The sequence below is a fragment of the Babylonia areolata genome, chromosome 21, assembly GCF_041734735.1.
Source record: "Babylonia areolata isolate BAREFJ2019XMU chromosome 21, ASM4173473v1, whole genome shotgun sequence".
NCBI lineage: Eukaryota > Metazoa > Mollusca > Gastropoda > Neogastropoda > Buccinidae > Babylonia > Babylonia areolata.
Genome location: NC_134896.1, coordinates 51,758,788 through 51,781,500, shown reverse-complemented (window position 1 = coordinate 51,781,500; position 22,713 = coordinate 51,758,788). Strand labels below are relative to the sequence as shown.

At 43.5% G+C, this 22,713-nt stretch overlaps 1 protein-coding gene across 1 annotated transcript in view; it reads left to right on the top strand.

Moving 5' to 3' along the window:
* Positions 1–11,675: 11,675 nt before the first annotated feature.
* LOC143295950 (uncharacterized) overlaps positions 11,676–22,713 on the top strand; it is a 343,443-nt gene continuing 332,405 nt past the window's right edge. The window contains exon 1 of the mRNA XM_076607656.1: positions 11,676–11,795. The gene's annotated coding sequence lies outside the window, so the exon portion shown is untranslated. The remainder of the gene's footprint in view (positions 11,796–22,713) is intronic.

The following is a 22,713-nucleotide window of genomic DNA, read 5'->3' as shown; positions in this document are numbered from 1 at the left end:
CTTTTTAAGTCATATCTCTTTTTTTTTTCTTTCCCTCAAATCAGAATTTCCTTGTGTTGCTCAGTTGATATTTTATTCAAATGGTTGCGAAAATGTCAGTACAACAAACAGTTAATCTGACAATAAATGGTTTCAGTCAGTCAGTGTGTGTGTGTGTGTGTGTGTGTGTGTGTGGATGGTGAAGAGGGAGGAGGATGACGATGATGATGACGATGCTGCTTTGGAGGTCCGTTTAGGTTTGGGTCTTCGTGACAAGGCTGTACTCTACGCTTCCTGTCATAATGATATACGCGTATACGCACGCAGAAGATCAAATACGCACGTTAGATATCCTGTAATCCATGTCAGCGTTCGGTGGGTTATGTAAACAAAAACAGCATGCACACCCCCGAAAACGGAGTATGGCTGCCTCCATGGCTGGGTAAATAAATGGTTTCAGTCAGTCAGTGTGTGTGTGTGTGTGTGTGTGTGTGTGTGTGTGTGTGTGTGTGGATGGTGAAGAGGGAGGAGGATGACGATGATGATGACGATGCTGCTTTGGAGGTCCGTTTAGGTTTGGGTCTTCGTGACAAGGCTGTACTCTACGCTTCCTGTCATAATGATATACGCGTATACGCACGCAGAAGATCAAATACGCACGTTAGATATCCTGTAATCCATGTCAGCGTTCGGTGGGTTATGTAAACAAAAACAGCATGCACACCCCCGAAAACGGAGTATGGCTGCCTCCATGGCTGGGTAAATAAATGGTTTCAGTCAGTCAGTGTGTGTGTGTGTGTGTGTGTGTGTGTGTGTGGATGGTGAAGAGGGAGGAGGATGACGATGATGATGACGATGCTGCTTTGGAGGTCCGTTTAGGTTTGGGTCTTCGTGACAAGGCTGTACTCTACGCTTCCTGTCATAATGATATACGCGTATACGCACGCAGAAGATCAAATACGCACGTTAGATATCCTGTAATCCATGTCAGCGTTCGGTGGGTTATGTAAACAAAAACAGCATGCACACCCCCGAAAACGGAGTATGGCTGCCTCCATGGCTGGGTAAATAAACAAAACGGTCATATACGTAAAATGTTACACGTCTGTCTGAGTGTGTATGTGTGCGTGCATGAAATCTGATTGAATAACACAGGAAACAAATGATGAGCGCCCAGTGGCAGCCGTCAGTCGGCTCTACCCAGGTAAGCAGCCTGTTGTGTAAATGACCCCGTGTTTGTAAAGCGCTTAGAGCTTGGTCTCCGACCGAGGATAGGCAATACATTAGTATCCATGTCAATCAATCAATTTAAGCCCATAGCACACTCATCTCTGGGCAGGAGCCAGCCGCGGACGGAAAACCCCACATCCACTGGGATTCAAACCGTGTCCTCCCAGCCATCAGTTTGCGCCGCTAACCACTTCGCCATGGTGGCTGGTCATAACTTTAAACTTGATTCAATCAAAACTACGACACAGAAATGCGTAGATGAGATTGCAGCAAGTAAAATAACAAAACACTTAAGGTATCAAAGATTTATTTGCAAAACAAGAGATAAAACAAAATATTTTCATAAAAAAACCGCTCAATTTACCATCACGTGGAGCTAATTTGAGCAATATGAGCAGGGATGCTTAATACACCATCATGACTGTCATGTTCCCGAATTTCTGACACTGCAAAACAAATTAACAGCCAAAGGAAACAACATGGAACGTTTCTCTGTGTGCAGCCACATAGATGCGCCAAGGCATGCGGATACGTGGACAAAGAGTCCAATTAAAACGTCACGTAAAAAAATGGCTTAGTATGTCGGGGAGACAAACCGCAAGACTGCCTGTCCCTTGTTAATACCATCTGTAATGTATTATCTCATAAACACATACAAAGATGCACAAACACACCAACATGCAAACGACAGCAGCCTGCCCAAGTTACCAACAGCCGATGTGGCCAAGTTAGCATTATTATCATTATTATTATTATTTGTTTTAATTTTTTTTTTTTTTTTAATATTTTTACTATTATTACTTATTCATTTATTTATTATTATTTTTTTTCTTTTCTGTACGCTTATAGTTGACTTCATCAAGTTTTTGCGCCTTATACATATTATTATTATTATTATTATTATTATTATTAGTTCTTTTTATGTACTTTTCTATTATTTATTTACTTCCTTTTTTTTTCTTTTTTTTTTCAAGGCCTGACTAAGCGCGTTGGGTTATGTTGCTGGTCAGGCATCTGCTTGGCAGATGTGGTGTAGCGTATATGGATTTGTCCGAACGCAGTGACGCCTCCTTGAGCTACTGAAACTGAAACTGAAACTAGCATCTCTGTTCTTATTAGATGTTTCGTCATACAACGAAAACGGCACTGTGTTTGGCGTTACACAACTGGCTTCCTATATTGCTATGAGTTTGGTTTGTAAGTGGGTAACAATTCTTCTTCTTCAATTTCAGTAATGCAACAAAGGCTTCAACTTTTCCGGGCATGAGATTTTACGTAATAGAATGTGAAATTCACGAATAATGGGTTTAATGAACTTACCGCCAAAAACTCGAATGGAACTTTCATCACAGTGTGACACATGCTATTGGGTGGCTGGACCAATGGGGTGTTCACGTTTCCAACATGTTCAGATTACCTGCACTTCCACCAAAGTCTTCCAAAACAACGTGTTCAGCTTTTTGCAGGCTTCCACGTTCGGACTTTACCTGCCTTGCTGAAACAACTCTCTAAGGGACTGTTGGTGGAGGGAGGCAGAAAAAAACAAAACAAAAAAAAAACAAAAACGGACTGACAAAATTGCAGAACAGACAAGAAACTCATTTTCAGAGACCTAGGCTTTGACACACAACCGACCGACCTGGAGGAATCTGGTGAACAGTTCTGTGTGGCGCCCCAGGGACTTCACAGAGTTCATGAAGAGAACAGATGTCCAACAAGTCTTGCTTTTCAATCTATGTTTATGGTGGTGGTGGTGTGTCCATCGAGATCGATGATGACCATCGTTGTCATCCAGGTGGAGGATGGGGGGAGGGTGGTGGTGGGGTGGGGGGGAGGATGCTCATGAATCTATCTGTGAATGCGCAGATGGCTGAATAGTCCAATCTGCGCACGAAATGTTCGCTGACAGTTGGGGCAGACAAAGACAGGCATACCATTGTCAGGGAGCTTGTTTGCCCGTGACTTTCTGGCCTGCGTCTTCTGAACAGCTGCAGCAGTCCTGTTGGCCTCGCACAACTTGGCGCCTTTGTGCACAGCAGCGCGCCATTTGTCACGGTCCACTGCAGATTCCTCCCAGAAGTCAGGGTTGATATCAAACGCTTTCTTCTGACCTCCGTGTGATCTCTTCCCTTGTTGCAGCTCGCCATAGAAGAGCCTTTTGGGCAGCCGATGGTCTGGCATGCGCGCCACGTGTCCAGCCCAGCGAAGCTGGGACTGCATCAGGATGGTGAAGATGCTGGGAAGGGTGGCTTTTGCGAGCACCTCTGTGTCTGGGGTCTTGTCTTGCCACTTGATGTTCAGTAGCTTCCTGAGGCATGTTGTGTGGAAGTGGTTCAGCTTCTTGGCATGTCGTTGGTACACTGTCCAAGTTTCGCAGGCGTACAATAGTGTGGGGAGAACTACTGCTCTGTAGACCTTTAGCTTGGTCTCAAGACTAATGCCTCTTCTCTTCCAGACATTTGCATTGAGTCTACCAAAAGGTGTGCTTGCTCTTGCAATCCTGACATTCACTTCATCGTCGATGGTCGCATTTCGTGACAGTGTGCTGCCAAGGTATGTGAACCGCTCCACCGCACTGAGTCTCTGACCGTTGACTGTGATGTTGGGCTCAACGCAGGGTTTCCCTGGGGCTGGCTGATGGAGAACTTCAGTTTTCCTCGTGCTGATGGTAAGGCCGAAGTTCCTGCTGGCAGTGGCAAACTATGTTTATACTCAATGTAGTATCCCCAAATATTCCTTGTGACACGGTTACATTTAATGATATGAATAGACCTGTAACATATCACATCTTTTCATATTTTTGTTTCTATCACCGTTCCAATTATCAAGGCAAAAAATTCAAAAAGAGAGATGGGAAGGAGTGGTAAAGAGGGAGGAGGGTTGGGGAGCTGGTACCGGAATCAGATACAGTTACAGATACAGAAGTTAGGACAATAATAAGCCTCACGGCTTTTCCACGTTCTTGAAATATGTATTTTGGGGTTTGTATTTGCATACTAATTTGCCTATCAATTGTCAAAATCATGACAGGCATAAAGATCTCAATACTTGGATAAAATCCAGGACGCTAACTGGAATTTGAGCACAGTTTAGAAGATATATTACAATAATGTCAGTAATCCAAGCTGTGGACTGGGTCGTCAGCCCAATTTAAAGATCAATCAATCCACTGTCAAGAAATCTCTTAAAACATTGCTGCAGTGTTTGGGCCAGGTCCATCTTCTTCAGAGGGACAGCCATCCCCTCCCCCCCCCCCCTTCCCACCCCCTCTTCCGCCCCCTTCCCCTCCTCCCGGTAAACTAGTTCCTCCAACTCCAAGTGTTCATTCTTATCTTTAATAGTCCGAGCGATAACCAGAATACCTGGTTTTGCGTCATATATTAGGGTTTTTGGTTGATTTTACCTGATTTAGAGGTGCTGAATCCAAATCCGTTGGAGGCCAAGTCGCATATGTTGAGCATTTTGAGTTTTTGCTTAAAATCCAAAATGGCCATCACCAGATTCGTCAATCACTAATATAAAGGACGTATGACGCATAACTAAGATTGTTTCGTACCTGATATTTTTCTCAGTCACGAAAATGATCCAGATAATCAAAATAATGTACACTATCTGAATTTGATCATATTTTATCATGCTTTAAAAGATTTTTGCTTTTCCAAGATAGCCGCCATTAGAGGAAAACAGCACTTTTCTTGCTCATGACTGGCATGCAATATGAAGTAAATAAATATGACAAAGTGAATGGAACTGTTGAAGAGAAGTCGCAAGCCTTTTTTCCTTTTTTTTTTTTTTTTTTTTTTTTTTTAAGCATAGAATCATTTGTGGCTGCACGTTTAGATAGCAATAAAATATAAACACGAACAGTCGATCGCGTCGAAAGCCAGTTACTTATGCCCACTTTTCGTGCCCTGGATGTTTGGACATTTTCTTTTCAATTTCGATGGGGTTGATGAATATGCTGCTACAGGATTTCATTTCCGTTTGGGAACACTTCACAAAGCTGTACTCTCATCACAGCGGCGACCAAGCTGAGAGATACAGATGCTTTTTCTTCTTCCTCTTTCGCCGCCCATTAGATGAGCAGCCCGGTGTCCTCGATGAAGGCTGCCGTCCGTCGCAGCTCCTCCAGGGTGCCGTACAGTTTGGCTTGCACTGCTGTCGGTGTTGGCCAGTACTTCCTCCTGGATGCTGCATGCGTTCTACAGTTTTGAAGGATGTGGTCGGTTGTCACTGGTCCCTCACCACATGGGCACTCTCCACTCTGTCCAATGCCAAATTTTGTGTGCATGTGGTGGAGCAGGCGGTTGTGTCCAGTCCTCAGGCGGAAGATCTTGACCTGTTCCCGTCGTTCCAGCAAATGGTATCTGTCTTCTGGGTTATATTGGGGTGCTGGAGGCGCCACTTTATTCCTTGCTGTGCCTTGATGATTGTATTGATTTCATCATATGACACCAGTTTGTTGGCCTGCTCCTTCTGTGCACCGTCTTTTGCCAGAATGTCCGCTTTTTCGTTGCCTCTGATGCCACAGTGTGCTGGTACCCATTGTTTCACCACTTTCCCCACTCTGGCACTCAGGCAACAAGGGTTGAAGTGATGCTTTAATTGTGGTGTTGATCAGGATGATCCTCGGTTGGGTTTTTCAGTTTGAGCACGCTCAGCTGTGGTTTTGAGCTGGACACGGGCCGAAAATCCGCCTTATGTAAATAAAAAAACGAATTGACCAATATCAATCATCGGATCTAATTTCTTTAGTAATCAACCATCCTTGTGTTTAAGATTGTGTATATAACATACCTTCTACCGTGTAAAAATTGTGGGAACTGGTGGGTGTGAGGGGTGGCGGAAAGGCGGGTGGGGGGGAGGGGGGGGGTTGAGGGGGGAAGACGGGAAGGGTGTGTGTATATCAGGCATCTGCTCCTTTGATGCAGATGTAATGCTTGCTGCACGACTTTGGCGATTGAAAAAACGACGATCTGTGTCCATAGGTTTTACTTCTGACCTGAGGTGTCCTGATAAGTCGAGTATCAGAGGAAGAACGGAGCTGGCGAGATGGGGTATAGATATGGAGGAGTTCAGAAAGATACTTGGGGCCAGATCCGTCGAGTGCAGAAAAAGTCAGAGTGGATAGTTTATTGTCTATTCGATCAGAAACGGGCAACCAGTGGAGAGACTGAAGGAGAAGAGAAATATGGTCAATTTTAGAAGCTCTGCAAATGAGTCTGGCAGCGTTATTTTGAATTCGTTGAAGTCTGTCTAACAGATATTAATTTTTTTGGGAAGGCTGGCCAAAAGAGAATTGCAGTAATCCAATTTTGAGAGAACCAAAGCACATACCCCCCCTCACCCCAACCTCCCCTCCCCCCCCCCCCCCCTCCTCACACACACTGCATATCAAATGTTCAGCACTGAATAAGACCAGTTAAGTTTGCCAAAAAGAGTCAAACATTGCCTGTCGTTTACAGCTGCATTTCAAATGCTAAATCAGTATGTTCGCTGATGCCTCCTTTGCAAGACTGGCTTAGGAAATCATGTGGGCAACTACACTGAAGGATTCCGCTCTTCTCTCTTTCTGTCCTTTTTGTTCGTAATAAATCATTTGGAGATATGGCTGCATCCACTGGTTTTGTCTGGAACGGATAAAGGATTAATTCAGATGATAAACACCCTCTCTTTCCACAGCCATGCATCTTCTGTTACTTTTGATGGCAGAGTTAAGACCATCTTCGGCTGAATAGCTGAAAATCCCCATTAGGGGTGGAATACAAAAACTTGGTAATGAATAGAGTTCACTGAAACTGCACAAAGAACATGTGTTAGTGTTTAAGAACGTTTGGACTTCCGGTTACAAAGAAAAAAAAATTACTGTAACTGCTGTGGCAAAGTGGCTGGTGTCGCAGACTGATGGCTGTTCGATTCCATGTGGTTCAAGGCAGTCGGTTTTTTGTTTTGTTTTGTTTTGTTTTGTTTTGGGTCTTCTTTTTTTTCTTCTTCTTTTTTTGCTCACCGCTGGCTGCTTTTCAGGGTTGAATGTGATGTGAGCTTAAATGGGCAGACTGGGACCACACAGTTGAGCATCGTCCACTTTACGGATGTGCCTCTGGGTGTATTGCTCAAATTTCTAGACCAAACATCTTTATGAAATGAAGCGTAGAGAAGACCCTTGTCATGTAGTCCAAAAAAAAAACTATCGTCGTCGTCATCATCATCGTCATCATCATTGTCCTTCTCCTCCTCCATCATCAATGAAAAAAAAGGAATGCCCCAAGTCCTGTGACATTTCATGCTCTGCTCTCATGATGACCTCACACACACACACACACACACACAAACTTGAGCGCGCGCGCGCGCGCGCACACACACACACACACACATTGATCTAGATCTATAATGTGATCGAAAAACAATAATGTGCCGGTCGACAGTGACAACACCCCTCCCTACCTGCCCCCACCCCACCCCTTCATACACACACACATACACACACTTTGCTCTAGATCTATATATGGTCTATCATCTAGATCTGTATTGTGATAGAAAAACAAATGGAATGCCGGTCGACAGTGACACCTCACAATTACACACACACGCGAGCGCGCACAAACACACGCGCGCGCACACACACACACACACACACACGTTCCCTCTCTCAGTCTCTCACGGAAACACACACACACATGCGCGTGCGCTCACACACGCAAACACACTCACGCTCGCGCGCTCACTCACACACACACACATACATTCTCTCTCTCTTTATCTTACACAAACCCTGCACATCCACAAACACACACACAAGTGCGCACATACACAATTTGATCTAGATCTATAATCATTGTGTTTGAAAAAAAAGAAGTGAAATACCGGATCTTCAGTTGGAATTGTTCTGTTTCAAGCATTCAACTTTCAGTTCTTCGAATACTCATTTCTGTTGAAAAGCAGAAAATATTATTTGGATCGATATACGTAAATCATAGTATGCCTACTTGTAACACAACATAAGAGATCGCTCATTCGCCCACACAGACAGTAGATGAAATGTTTGATGAAGTTAAACATTGAGGATTTTACTGATCAGAGAAAGAAAGGTGCTGCGTCAAACTAACTGCTGTAACTACACCTTGCCTCAAAAGCCAACAGTACTACCAAACTATTTCTACCGTCTGAAGAGAGTGAATCAAAATTGGAGTTGTTAACACAGAACAGAAAAAAAAAAAAAAAAAAAAGATAAAAAAAAAAATAAAATAAAATAAACAAGGCCTTCAAGACTCACTTGTGATACACTTAAAAACAAAAAATCCAAGCTTGTTATATTTTGAGTATAATTTCAAAATGTAATGTTTAAGATGAGAAAGATCAGTTTAAAGCAAATTAAGTCCCCTAACATTAATTACAGAGTAATTTCCCTTTTTTACTATCTGCACCAAAACGTTTGCAAAATAAATAAAACCATGCTTAGCAAAAGAAGTTTCTGTTTGAACAAAATAATGATGATAATGACTGCTCTTGTTGTTGGGTCAGAATATCAGATCAAAGTGCCAAGTTTAGAGAATGCAAAAAATATAAATATAACAGTAAATGCAGTTTGCATATAATTAGGCTTCATTTTTAATATTTTTTTGTGCCCATCCCAGAGGTCCAATACTGTTTTAAACAAGATGACTGGAAAGAACTGTATTTTTCCTATTTTTATGCCTAATTTGGTGTCAACTGACAAAGTATTTGCAGAGAAAATGTCAATGTTAAAGTTTACCACGGACACACACACACACACACACACACACACACAGACAACCGAACACCGGGTTAAAACATAGACAATCAGAAAACAAAAACAATCAGAAAACAAAAACAAAGGGAAAAAAGCAAAAAAGTACGCGATATTCTGCATTTCCGGAACTGTTGCATTTCATTTTACTTGGGTTACTTTGTGGCGTCAGTCAGCTGTGGCAAACATCTTTGCATGTTTATTTTTACAACCTGCCGTCCCTTAAGCTTAGTGCCAACTGAATTGACTTATCTTCTGCGACAGCTATTTGTAGACAGACACCATTCGTACCTCCAAACATCGCTGTCTTCTTCTTCTTTTGGATGGGAAGCCAGCATCGACTTGTCGATGAATCTGCTACACAAATTCTTTTCCAGAGGGTGGTTTCGAGTGGGCTGTTTTAATTAGTTCTAAGTTTAACAGGATTAGGATGATTTGTGGGGAGGGTGTGTGTTGGGGGCGGGGGGGGGGGGGGGGGGGGGGGGGGGTAGTTTGCTGTTGTTTGGAGCTGGTCATAGGTTTGCCACCCTGGCCTGGAAGGCTGCCAGAGATGGCGCAGTGGCAGCTTCAGTGGGAGTTGCTCACCATATTGCACCTGGCCTCCGAACAATATGAAAAACAAACATCAAACGTAACAAATGCCATATTACTGTTAAAACACTGAATATATCTTTGAAAGCTTTGCATTGCTTGTCTTACAGACTTCCACGCTTGGACAATATCCGGGATATTCTGGTATGCCATTGAACGTTCGTTTGACGTCATTTTGAAGTTTTACGTCATAGTCATGCGCCGTCATCTTTTTCGTTATTTACTGAACAAGCCTCATGAGCGAATGTGGATGCTGTATTTTCAGGATCAGGTGGGTTGTGTTTAAAGTGCACATGCATTTAGTTTTCTTTGCAATACGACACATATGATTAATTTCAGTCCATCTGGCTGATTGGTGGATGATTTCCTGTCATTTTGATGTCAATACGTAGGGGAAAGTGCTGGGATGGATCAAGGACTTTCTAACCAACAGGAAACAGCATGTGAAAGTCAACGGTACGCAGTCTCAGGAAGCCAGTGTGAGCAGTGCCATCCCCCAGGGGAGCATTCTCGGGCCAGTCTTGTTCGTTATTTTCATCAACGACCTCTCAGCCAGAGCTAAGAGCACAGTAAAAATGTTTACGGATGATACCAAAGTTTTCAACAGAAGTGACACAGAGACGGGACCAAAAGAGCTTCAGGACGACCTTGACTAACTTCAGCACTGGTCTGACACGTGGCTGCTTAAGTTCCATCCACAGAAATGTAGCGTAATGAAACTGGGGGGGCAGAAGTCAGAGGCAACATATTACATGACAAGCAAAAACGAAGAGGACAACAGTACAAGGGTGACATTAAAAGAGACTGCAAGCGAAAAGGACCTGGGTGTACTCATTGATGACAGAGTTTCAAAGAGCATGTTGCACAGTTGACATCCAAAGCAAACAGAATGGTTGGACTCATAAGGCGATCATTTGATTTTCTAACTGAGACAACTTTTGTTCAGTTGTACAAGAGCCTCGTCCGAGTACTGTTGGAATATGGCCACTGTGTCTGGCAACCGTTTCACAAAACGCTATGTAGTGACATCGAGGACATCCAGAGGCGAGCAACAAAACTCCTGGGCTCACTGAAGGAGAAGCCTTACCCCGAGAGACTGAAACTGCTGGGGCTGCCAAGTCTGGAACACCGGAGGCTGCGAGGGGACATGATCGAATTATTTAAATACCTTCACGGTCATTATGACGCACAGAGGCCAGTGTTCCAGTCGTCACTTAGTGGAAACCTCAGAGGCAACACCCTAAAGCTCCAAAAACAACGCTTTCGCCTTGATGTCAGGGGGAATTATTTCTCTAACAGAGTAGTGACACAATGGAACGGTCTCCCACACTCCGTGGTCCTGGCGCCATCAGTCAACGCCTTTAAGACCCGCCTAGATAAACATTGGAGGGGCCTACCTGGTCTGTACAACCCAGCTTGTTTAGACAACTGATTTGGTCTAGCCGCGCTCGCCACGCATGCAACCAAATCAGTAATAGTTCTTTAGGAACACGAACAGGCCTCGGGAGAGGCCTAAACCGTCGTCTAGTCAAGTCAAGTAGCGGCAGCCCCCATGGCCGATGCCGGGAAACCTATGAACGCCTAAAAAATTGACTAATTTTGAAGTGCATTTTCTCAAATTTGATTTCATTTTGTGAAAAACTATCCAACTGAAATAATTATTTATCATCCATGTTTTTAATTGTTTATTGTGTTTGCTTTATACAATGCGTAATGAGTTCGCGGATGGAAGAAAAAGAAGTGTACTGTAACGCGAAATAGCGATCCTTGTTCAATGGCGGCCGGCGTCTTTCTGAGCGCGACACAGTTAGTTTCAACCACATAGTGGAAAAAATCGCATCCCTTGTTTTCCATTCATTGGTTACCCTGCAGTTTAGAATACTAAACTCAGGGGCCGTTAAAATGAAAAAGTAGAAGGTGTTTTAGACTGACTTCGATGCGCTGAGTCGAATGCAACCCTCAGCTAAGCTCTAAGACCACTCCTTTTGCCACGAAACTGGATCAAATGCACGGTAAGTCTTAAACCCATAGATTTCTACTTTCAGTTTCTACTGAAAACACACAGAAGTTGATGACGTAAACACCACGTCACCAGCAATCAAAATGGCTCGCCGATAGTTGCTCGGGAAGTAACCGACTGAGTTTACTATTTATTATGTCTCTGTTTCATTGACAAGGAGTGGCCGTAGAGCTTAGCTGAGAGTTGCATTCGACTCAGCGCATCAAGGTCAGTCTAAAACAGCCTCTATTTTTTCATTTGAACGGCCCCCTGAGTTTAGTATTCTAAACTGCAGGATTACCCGGCGAAAGTTCAAGCCTTGGGCGAAGTAGGGTAGTTAGATCTGAGCGCAAAGTTACGGGAATTTTTCGGCTATCTTTCAACGCCTCGCACAGTTCGAAAATGAAATCTGACCCTACGCGATACTGTATGAGCGGTAAAGAGCATTTTCTACTGATTTCAATGGTATCCGAAACTAAGATTTTTGATCCATGGTCAATTTGCTCTAGCGATTCAAAAGCAGGTACCCCTCTTCGTCAGTTGCGTCGGCCCAATCAACATTCGACACAGGAGAACGGCACTTCATCTAACACAAAAATGGCATTGTTTCTCCAGAAAATCTTAAGTTTCATCGGTAAGTTTTTTTAAAATATTTTTGAAAACAAATGTCTTTAGCACTTTCATGCACAATATTGAGCTGAAATTCTTTGAATCAGGATTTTGATCGATGTCAGTAACTGAGCAGGTTGGATCTATTTCACCAGTGTTTTCGTAACGTGACACCGTGTTTCAATCGGAACACGATTTATTTTTTTTCTGAGTAAAACACACAAAAACTATTGATACAGAATGAAAAATGGACATGTTAAAACAGAGCCCATGAATTCCAATTACTAATATTTGATTGATTTTTGCTTTAGTAAGCAAAATATTACCTGGGTCTAAAACCGGAAGTGCTCGAGACAGCATTAGCGTCGTCTGCTACAGACTTGGGGAGTGTTAAATAAGTGAGTAAAAAAATTGTAATGTGGTTTCTTTTTCCATAAGATGAGCATTTCATTCAACATCACACAAAAGTCTGCTAGTCTGATATTCTAGTTGCTTTCTGCTTCGATAGCTGTGAAACTTTATATTGATATATACAGACAGATAGTTACTATGCTCTCACATTCCAAAAAGAACAAGAACACCAATTCATACTAACCCCCCCTCCTCTGCAAACTTCACTTTAATAATTTGCTGAAAGTTGTATAATCATTCCCCTCATTTGTCTCTGAGTACCATCCACCAATGGTAAGTAGAGGGGAGGGGGTTGTCAATGGTTGTGGCAAACTTGGCACTGAGCCAAATCACTGACCACTTGCTCCGGCTTAGAATCCCTGACTGCTGACCCACCACCTCCTCCCTCCAGTTATCCCCTCCCCCATTTCTTTCCTGTCAGTGGAGTAGGTGTGTGTGTGTGAGTGAGTGAGAGAGAGAGAGAGAGAGAGAGAGAGAGAGAGAGCAAGTTTGCATTTGCACATGTATGCTTGTGAGTATGTGTATGTATGTCTGAGTATGAAAAAAAGTGTAATGTGAAGAGATATATGATTAATTTGAACAGTCCAGTCAACATCCTGTTTCTTAAAAAAATTAACACCAATTTTTAACAAACTAAAATTAGTAAAAAGAAAATCAGTACAATAATACCCATAGCCTAAGCTGCACATCAGGTTAATTAAGTCAAACTATATAACACTATCTGGGATCCAGCAATTAAGAGTATAACGTGTGTGTGTGTGTGTGTGTTCATGTAACCCATGATGTGCTATGCATCTCGACTGCATGAAACAGGAAACAAAGAGATAATTCATGAAATGATAAAATGCAAAATACCATGCACATATTGTGAATGAAATATTCACTTTGATATATATATATATATCTAAGACATGCATTCTCACATACACACACAAATAAAGGTGAGTACACAAAATATATATATCAAAGAATAAGATACTAAGTATGGTGAGTACACAAAATATATATATCAAAGAATAAGATACTAAGTATGATGTGCATATTAACAATAAAATATTCAATATTTAGTAATCATATATACCTAAGACATTTAGTAATACATTCATCTCAATCATGAAATGTAGTACCCTGAAGTGGAAATATTTGAGTAAATAATCGCATGCAGCAAAGACACATAAGTTGAACAGTACATGTAGATGGCAAAGCTCTTGTCAGCAACTGGAAAGGACAGACCCCCAAAACTTCAGCCTCAGTTGCCAAAGCGTAAGTTATTGCTGCAATTTGAGTTATTGTGTGAAAGGAAAATGCAGCCAAATAGTTCAGTGCAGTGAATTTTGTGTTGCTGTTGAATGCATACTTACCTGTCAGTATGCCATTTTATAATTCTGTTATCACAGTGTTTTCCTCCCACTCAAAACACACAGAAACTGACAAAATCCTAAACATATATTAAACTGAGAGCTCTGTTTTGGGTTGTATGTTTTAATATAACTTTTGTTCTTTCTTATGAGCTGATCTGTGTATCTAACATGTTGCAGAAAGGGCTGCTCATGGCAGGGCATGCAAGACCTATTCATTGATCCAAAAAGGCCAGTATGAACAGCTCAGGTAGCGAGCAGTATGTTATTGCTGATGCCAGGAAACCTGTGAGTGCCAAAAAAGATATTTTTTGGTGTGCATTTTCTCTCTTGTGAATCAAATGCCATTTTGTGAAGAAATAAAGATGCATCATCCACCTTTTATTTCTTATTTATTGTGGTTCTTCTACAATGAAATGCATGACTGGGTTCATGGATGGAAGAAAAAGCTAGAGAGCTGAAAGAAAACAGATTCATATATCTGTCATTTTTGCTAGCAATTTAAGCAATATTTGCTTCCTCTTGGGAACCTTTGTTGTGGAATGCCCCATCAACCTACCCATTCTGTACAGTGCTCTCAAGTTGCATTTGTTTAAAAATTTGCAGTTATTTTGCAGAAGTTGATCAGCCAAGACCACTGGTAACTTATTGTGGCTGTAACTTCAATATTTTTTCAAAAACAAAAATTTTGAAGGAGTCTCATCCACAACGCGCACTCTTATTTATGAGGAAATCGGGTATCATTCCTTTTCTGCCAACTTTAGATGAAAGTTTTAAGATTGATTTTAATTTATTTTGAAAGCTGACATTTCGCTTAATACACACACAAAATTTCCTGGTCCTACTTGTGACAGTTACTGAAATATTCATCTTTGCAGGATGCTACCCCAATAAACAGTCTTTCCGCTGGTCAAATTGAAGATTTTTCAAAGTTTGAGACTCTGATACTTAAAATTCAGTAAATTATCCTGCCTGAAAAAAAATTCAGTGCACTTTTTGTGATGTATTCTGCAAGATATTTTATTATGAAATGCAGCTGTCTATTCTTTTCAGTGCTGTAGACCTTCAAAGTTGCTATTCTGTGCAGATTGACATGTCTTGATTTTCTATTTCCCCCTAATTTGACAGGCATATTTTCCAATTTCTTTGCTGCTGAAGTGTTATTTTTTTCTTGTGCAATATGCTATTATCATACGGTTTTTAGAAGTATATGAGTTTTCATAACAGTATCATCATGGACAGTACAGTATGACTGTGAAAATGTGAAAATATTAAGTACTAACAGCATGTACGCATCGTCACATCTTTAAAATGGAATATCTTCAGAACCAATCAAGATATTCACTTACTTTTTTTTGTTGTTTTTCTTATATTGTCTTGTTGTTTGCCAAAAATCACATTTCAGTCATTGTAATGAATATTTAAATTTTCACTGCCGCCACCAACAATACGTTTATAAACGGATGAATGATTGAAATAAGCTGGAACTGGAACTGGAACTGGAATCAGACGTTTTAGGCCTGTGAAGGCCTGTTCGTCGTTCAACTGGATACAGTATACCAGCATGCGTGGCCTAATGATAGCATACTGGATCATAAATGCTTGGAGAGTTGGCCCAATGAGCGTCTAACCTAATCTTGAAAGATAACATGGTTGGGGCAGTCACATCACTGTCTGGCAAACCGTTCCATTTATTAACGACTGGCTCTGTAAAGAAGGAACTGCGCACTTTCAGTCTGCAATTTGATTTATTTAACATTAAACTGTTGCCTCTTCTGTCTCTACTTACTGCAGGTGATAGTTCAGGATTTTTGGTCTTGTAGATTCCATGTATGTATTTATAGCAATCGATCATATCTCCCTGCTGCCTCCTGTACTCTAGACTAGGTAGCTTAAGCAAAGCGAGTCTTTCATGATAAGGCTTGTTCTTCAGATGACCAATCAGTTTCGTTGCCCGTCGCTGGACATCTTCCACCTCTCTGCACAATGTTTTTGACTGCGGGTTCCAGACCGAATGCCCATACTCCAAAATTGTCTGCAAATAAATCATTTTGGTGGTGTGTCCATCGAGATCGATGATGACCATCGTTGTCATCCAGCTGGGGGCTGGGGGGAGGGTGGTGGTGGGGTGGGGGGGAGGATGCTCATGAATCTATCTGTGAGTGCACAGATGGCTGAATAATCCAATCTGCGCACGAAATGTTCGCTGACAGTTGGGGCAGACAAAGACAGCCATATCATTGTCAGGGAGCTTGTTTGCCCGTGACTTTCTGGCCTGCGTCTTCTGAACAGCTGCAGCAGTCCTGTTGGCCTCGCACAACTTGGCGCCTTTGTGAACAGCAGTACGCCATTTGTCACGGTCCACTGCAGATTCCTCCCAGCAGTCAGGGTTGATATCAAACGCTTTCAGAGTGACTTTCAGAGTATCTCTGAAGCGCTTCTTCTGACCTCCGTGTGATCTCTTCCCTTGTTGCAGCTCGCCATAGAAGAGCCTTTTGGGCAGCCGATGGTCTGGCATGCGCGCCACGTGTCCAGCCCAGCGAAGCTGGGACTGCATCAGGATGGTGAAGATGCTGGGAAGGGTGGCTTTTGCGAGCACCTCTGTGTCTGGGGTCTTGTCTTGCCACTTGATGTTCAGTAGCTTCCTGAGGCATGTTGTGTGGAAGTGGTTCAGCTTCTTGGCATGTCGTTGGTACACTGTCCAAGTTTCGCAAGCGTACAGTAGTGTGGGGAGAACTACTGCTCTGTAGACCTTTAGCTTGGTCTCAAGACTAATGCCTCTTCTGTTCCAGACATTTGCGTTGAGTCTACCAAAAGTTGCGCTTGCTCTTGCAATCCTGACGTTCACTTCATCGTCGATGGTCGCATTTCGTGACAGTGTGCTGCCAAGGTATGTGAACTGCTCCACCGCACTGAGTCTCTGACCGTTGACTGTGATGCTGGGCTCAACGTGGGGTTTCCCTGGGGCTGGCTGATGGAGAACTTCAGTTTTCCTCGTGCTGATGGCAAGGCCGAAGTTCCTGCTGGCGGTGGCAAACTTTTCGACGCTGAGTTGCATGTCAGCTTCAGATCCAGCGTTGAGGGCACAATCATCACCAAACAAAATGTCTCTGATGATGTCTGTCATGACCTTCATTTTTGCTTGAAGCCTTCTGAGGTTAAGCAACTTGCCATCTGTTCGGTACTTTAGGCCGATTCCAACATTGCCATCTCTGAAGGCATCAGTAAGCATTGCAGAGAACATGAGGCTGAACAGTGTTGGAGCCAGGACGCGGCCTTGCTTGACACCATTTGTGACAGCAAAAGGAGCAGATGTTTCGCCATTGTCCTGGACTCGAGCCTGCATGCCTTCATGGAACTGGCTGACCAAGGAAATAAATTTCCGAGGGCATCCGTACTTGGCCATGATCTTTCACAGTCCCTCTCTACTCACGGTGTCGAAGGCCTTAGTGAGGTCAACATAGGTGGAGAACAGATCAGCATTTTGCTCCTGACATTTCTCTTGCAGCTGCCTTGCAGCAAACACCATGTCGGTGGTTCCGCGCTCTTTCCGGAATCCACATTGGCTCTCAGGCAAATGACCTTGGTCAAGGTGTGCTGTGAGGCGGTTTAGTAGGATCCTGACAAGTATCTTGCCTGCAATGGAGAGCAAGGAAATGCCCCGATGGTTATCACAGGCTTGCCGGTTCCCCTTTCGCTTGTACAAGTGAATGATAGATGCATCTTTGAAATCCTGGGGGATCGTCTCTTCTTTCCACATGAGTGAATACAGCTGATGGAGCTTCTCAGCACAGTGCCTCCATCCTTGTAGACCTCTGCTGGTATGGAGTCTGAGCCAGGTGCTTTGCCACTGGATAGCAGACGGATTGCTTTCTGGGTCTCAAGAAGTGTTGGCGGATCGTCCAGTGCTTCGTTGATGGGGACTTGTGGGAGACGGTCTATGGCTTCATCATTTATGGAGGAAGGGCGATTTAAGACACTGTTGAAGTGCTCAGCCCAGCGTTCGAGAATTTTCTCCTTCTCGGTGATCAAGGTATTCCCATCTGCACTGAGGAGGGGGGATGATCCTGAGGATGTGGGGCCGTAGACTTCTTTTAAGGCATCATAGAACCTCTTCATATCGTGCCTGTCGGCATATCCCTGGATCTCATCAGCTTTGTCACTCAGCCACTTATCCTGCATCTGGCGTAACTTTTGCTGAACAGTCCTGCGGATGGCATCGTACGCATCCTTTTTTGATGTGGACTTTGGGTTGCTCAGGTAGGCTTGATGCAGACGGCGTTTCTCATCCAGAAGTTGCTTGATTTCATCACAGTTTTCATCAAACCAGTCTTTGTGCTTTCTGATCATGGGTCCCAAGGTCTCTGAAGCTGTACTATAGATCAGCACACGCAGGGTCCTCCAGTCAGACTCCACATTCTGGTTGTCCAGAGAGGCGGATTCCAGACGATCTTCCAGCAGCTCCACAAAGGACTGTTTGATGGTGATGCCAGTGGGAGTTTCATGGTCATAAGCCTCCCTCTGGGATTCCAGCTAGCTTGCTGACAAGTGCTGTTTTTACTGCAAAACCAACGCCAGCCTCACGTCGCTCTTCGCTTCCTCGTCCACTCCAGAAGAAGGTGTAACCAGATACCCGTTCACAGAGCTCGCCTTCGCCTGCAAGCCGAGTCTCACTCAAGGCTGTGATGTCAATGTTGTATCTGGCGAGTTCGGATGTAACTAGTGCCGTTCTCCTTTGGGGTCTGTCCGCATTATGTCTGTCCAGGAGAGTCCTTATGTTCCAAGCACCAATGGTGAGAGGAACGATCCTTGTTTTTTTCTTTTCTTTCTTTTTGTTTCGACCGCTGATGTAGGGTTCCCGCCAGCCGCGGTTTGCTGGCCAGGGTGATATGGAGCAGGCAATTTTTAGGGCACCTTTTCTAGCCCCTTCCTCATGCCAGGGAGGTGAGCAGTGCATTCCTAAAGAGGGCTGCTCAGACGCTCAGACGGCTGCCGAGCTCCATCGCTGCTCCTGTCGACGAAGAACGACCCTATGGCCTGAGCCGCCTGCGTGCAGGTCTGCGGCTGCGACTGCCAGTGTACCCACACCTGTCGTTTCGTCGCTCACCTGTCGCCACAGGACTTGGGGGTGATGAAATGATGAAGGATGAAAGGTCATTAGGGATGACTGATGACTTGCGCGATGAGTTTGTTTAAAGTGAAGAGGAGTTGCGCAACGTCGACCTCACTCTCTCGTCCGGGTCCACCAATTTCCAGTGGCAAGACTAAGTCGAAACGACTGGAGGATGAGCACGGATGAAGTGGATGACCAAGATATCCTTTCAGTGTCTCATCTTGCTCTCTGCACTCCACAGTGCGTTGCTGTAACCGCCTTCCTCTCCGTTGAACCTGTTGGTTTCTTCCACAGATTCTGCCGGATCCAGACTTCGCATGCATGGGTAGACACACCCCGGGGTCCAACTGCGTGTGGCATGCACACAGCACAGTGGAGCTAGATGGCCGTCGGTGGCTCTCCTGAGCCGACGCCCTTTTATGGATCTCCATAAGGGTGTCTAGCCACCCGCCTCACCAGTCCCAGAAGGGAGCGGTGGGAGTGCCGGTTTAGTCGCCGGCAACCCGACCCTGAACAGGTTGTACTGGATTACAGGTTACCAGTAGCAGATCTAATGACCTGACCTGACAAGGTCATAAACCGTTGTTAAATACAGAGGCAGATCGTTAAAATATAGAGAGAATGATAATAGACCAAGGATAGACCCTTGTGGCACACCATATCTTAATGCTTTTAAATGCCACGGACTGGCCTGGCATACGTAAGGTTTGACAGCCTTAAACCCCTGACTGCAAGTAACAGAAGAACATACCATACAAATCAGTACCAGCCGATGACATGCCGCACACATTACAGAAGCTACTTCCCCCCCCCCCGAACCATCTGCGGCTGGAATGCCCTCCCTGCTGAGAACGTCCAGTCCCCCTCCTTGGACACCTTCATCCCGGAGGTGTCCAGTTCACAGTAAACACTAAACTCCCCTGCCTTTTCTTTCTTTCTTTTTTTTTTTTTTCGGTGGTGTGGTGATTTGTGTGCCTGCTATAGCTGCGACCTAACCGTTCGGCCCAAATCCCTTTTTTTCCTGCTGCGCCTTAACCGTTAGGGCCAAATTCCCTTTTTTTCCGCTGCGCCTTAACCGTTAGGGCCAAATTCCCTTTTTTTTCCGCTGCGCCTTAACCGTTAGGGCCAAATTCCCCCCTTTTTTGTCCGCTGCGCCTTAACCGTTCGGGCCAAAATCCCTTTTTTTCTGCTGCGCCTTAACCGTTCAGGCCAAAATCACTTTTTTTCCCGCTGAGCCTTAACCGTTCTGGCCAAAATCCCCCCTTTTTTTCTTGCCTCTGCGCCTTAACCGTTAGGGCCAAAATTTCCTTTTTTCCCGCTGAGCCTTAACCATTAGTATCAAAATCTCTCTTTTTTCCGCCGTGCCTTAACCGTTTGGGCCAAAATCTCATCCCCCCCCACCCCCACCCCCGCTGTGCCTTAACCGTTTGGGCCAAAATATCCTCTCTTTTTCCCCGCTGTGCCTTCACCGTTAGGACCAAAACCCTTTTTTTCCGCTGTGCCTTAACCGTCAGGGCCAAAATGCTTTTTTTTTTCTTGCTTTTTTTTTTTCTATTTCCATCCTCTTTTCTGTCTCCCTCTCCACGCTGCGCACCTCCCGCAGGTCAGTAATGTCCGGACTAAACGCTGATGGACATTGCAGGAGGACGAAGAAGATGTTGCAGGAAGAAGAAGAAGATGATGATTTAAAATCATTATTACTAACTAGCTGTTTTCTGTTTGATATAAATGATGAAATGAACTGAACTGTATCTTGAGATAGTACACACACACACACACACACACACACACACACAAACACACACACACAAGAGACAGAGGCATTTGTTTCGGGTGTTTCAAACGCTAAAAAAGCGTGCATTTGAAATTAATACTTTTTGGAACATAGGTTGAGATTTTATGGGCACCTCTTTTATTGGCATGATTTTAAATAAGTGATATGCCTTAGCAGAAAAAATGATTTTGTAAATTTTGGGAATATGTGTTGCTTTGCTGTTTGCAAAATGTATAGGATTGGGGAAATAGATAAGAACGCTGTGGATATGATTTCCTGTATTGAGACAAGGATTCTGTACATCTGAGACAAACTGTAGGCTAATAGCATTAACGGGCTCTTACTTGTCTGCTATCCATGACATTTAGAACCCGGTAGAGCATGTTTTGATTCCATAATTATGCTTTGTTTATTTTTTTCCCTTACCATTATCATTATCATGAGCATTTACGTCTCATTTTGAAAATATGCCCTATCCGTTTAAAAAAAAAAAAAAAAAAGGAAGAAAAAACAACAACAAAAAACAAAAAAACAAACCAAAAAATAAAAAATAAAAAATAAAAAAAATAAAAAAACCAACAAACGACACGCACGTAAATATTAAAGGGAAAATGGAACACAAGATGTAAAACATTATTGCATTATTCATCCCCCTCACCCACCCACCCAAATACAGATAACACACACAAACACGCGCACATGCACACACATATCATAGTACACGATTATAAATAGTCCACAATAATTAAAAAAAAAAAAAAAATTAAAAAGAAGAACAAAAAGAAAAGAAAAAAGAATACAACGTACATATTCTGAAATTCTCAAACTCACACACTGATAGTGATTTTGGTTCATACTGGAAAGGGCTAAGCTGTTGAGAATTATTCAGGAGGGGAAAATGTGGGTCTTCAGACTGGATTTGAAAGACTGCAGCGAAGATGAGTGACGGAGAGGCTGAGGAAGTTGATTCCAAAGAATGGGGGCTTCTTATGAAAAATACGTTGGCCGTACGTTTTGGTTCGAACAGTGGGGAAACTGAGCAGGCGGGCGTCAAAAGAAGAGCTAAGTTAGCGGACCAGTATCCTCAATGGACTTAAAACAAAGAAAGGCGATTTTGCAGATGATTCTTTCTTGGACTGGAAGCGAGTGTAAAGCATGAAGGAGAGGAAAGACGTGATCAAATTTAGAGAAACGAAAGACAAGACGAGCAGCATGGTTCTGGACTTTATGAAGTTTAGCAATGAGGTTGCTGGGTGAACCGACAAGAAGGGAATTATAATAATTCAGAGGGGACAGCACAAAGGCACTGATCAGAGTTTTAGTTGCATCTTCAGTCAGGAGATGACGATGGATGCAATTCTGCGAATTTCAAAGTAACACAATTTGTATATATTTGCAACATGCTGCTAATAGGAAAGAGACTTGTCGAGCATGAGTATTACACCAAGATTACGGACGGAAGAGGAAAGAGGAATGTCAGTACCACTGAGGGAGACTGAGGAAGGAAGAGAGACTGAGTGGCAAAGTCTTCGTTGGGTGATAATCATGATTTCAGTTTTATTCTCATTTAATGTTAGCTTGTTTTCAGTCATCCATGTCTTCAGATCAGAGATGCAGGCCTGAGTAGAGGGAAGGAGAGACGGAGGTCCCGACAGATACAGCTGGTTGTCATCGGAAAAGCTGTGTTGGGACAACGAATCGGTTGTGTATAGAGAACAAATAGAATGGGCCCAAGCACGGTGCCTTGTGGCACACCAAACTGTACGTCGGAAGGGGAGGATGAAAGATCGCAAACAGAAACAACATTGGAACGGTCAGACAGACAAGAGCGGAAACATGAGAGAGCAAGATCGCAGATTCTAAAAGTGCAATTCAGACGGT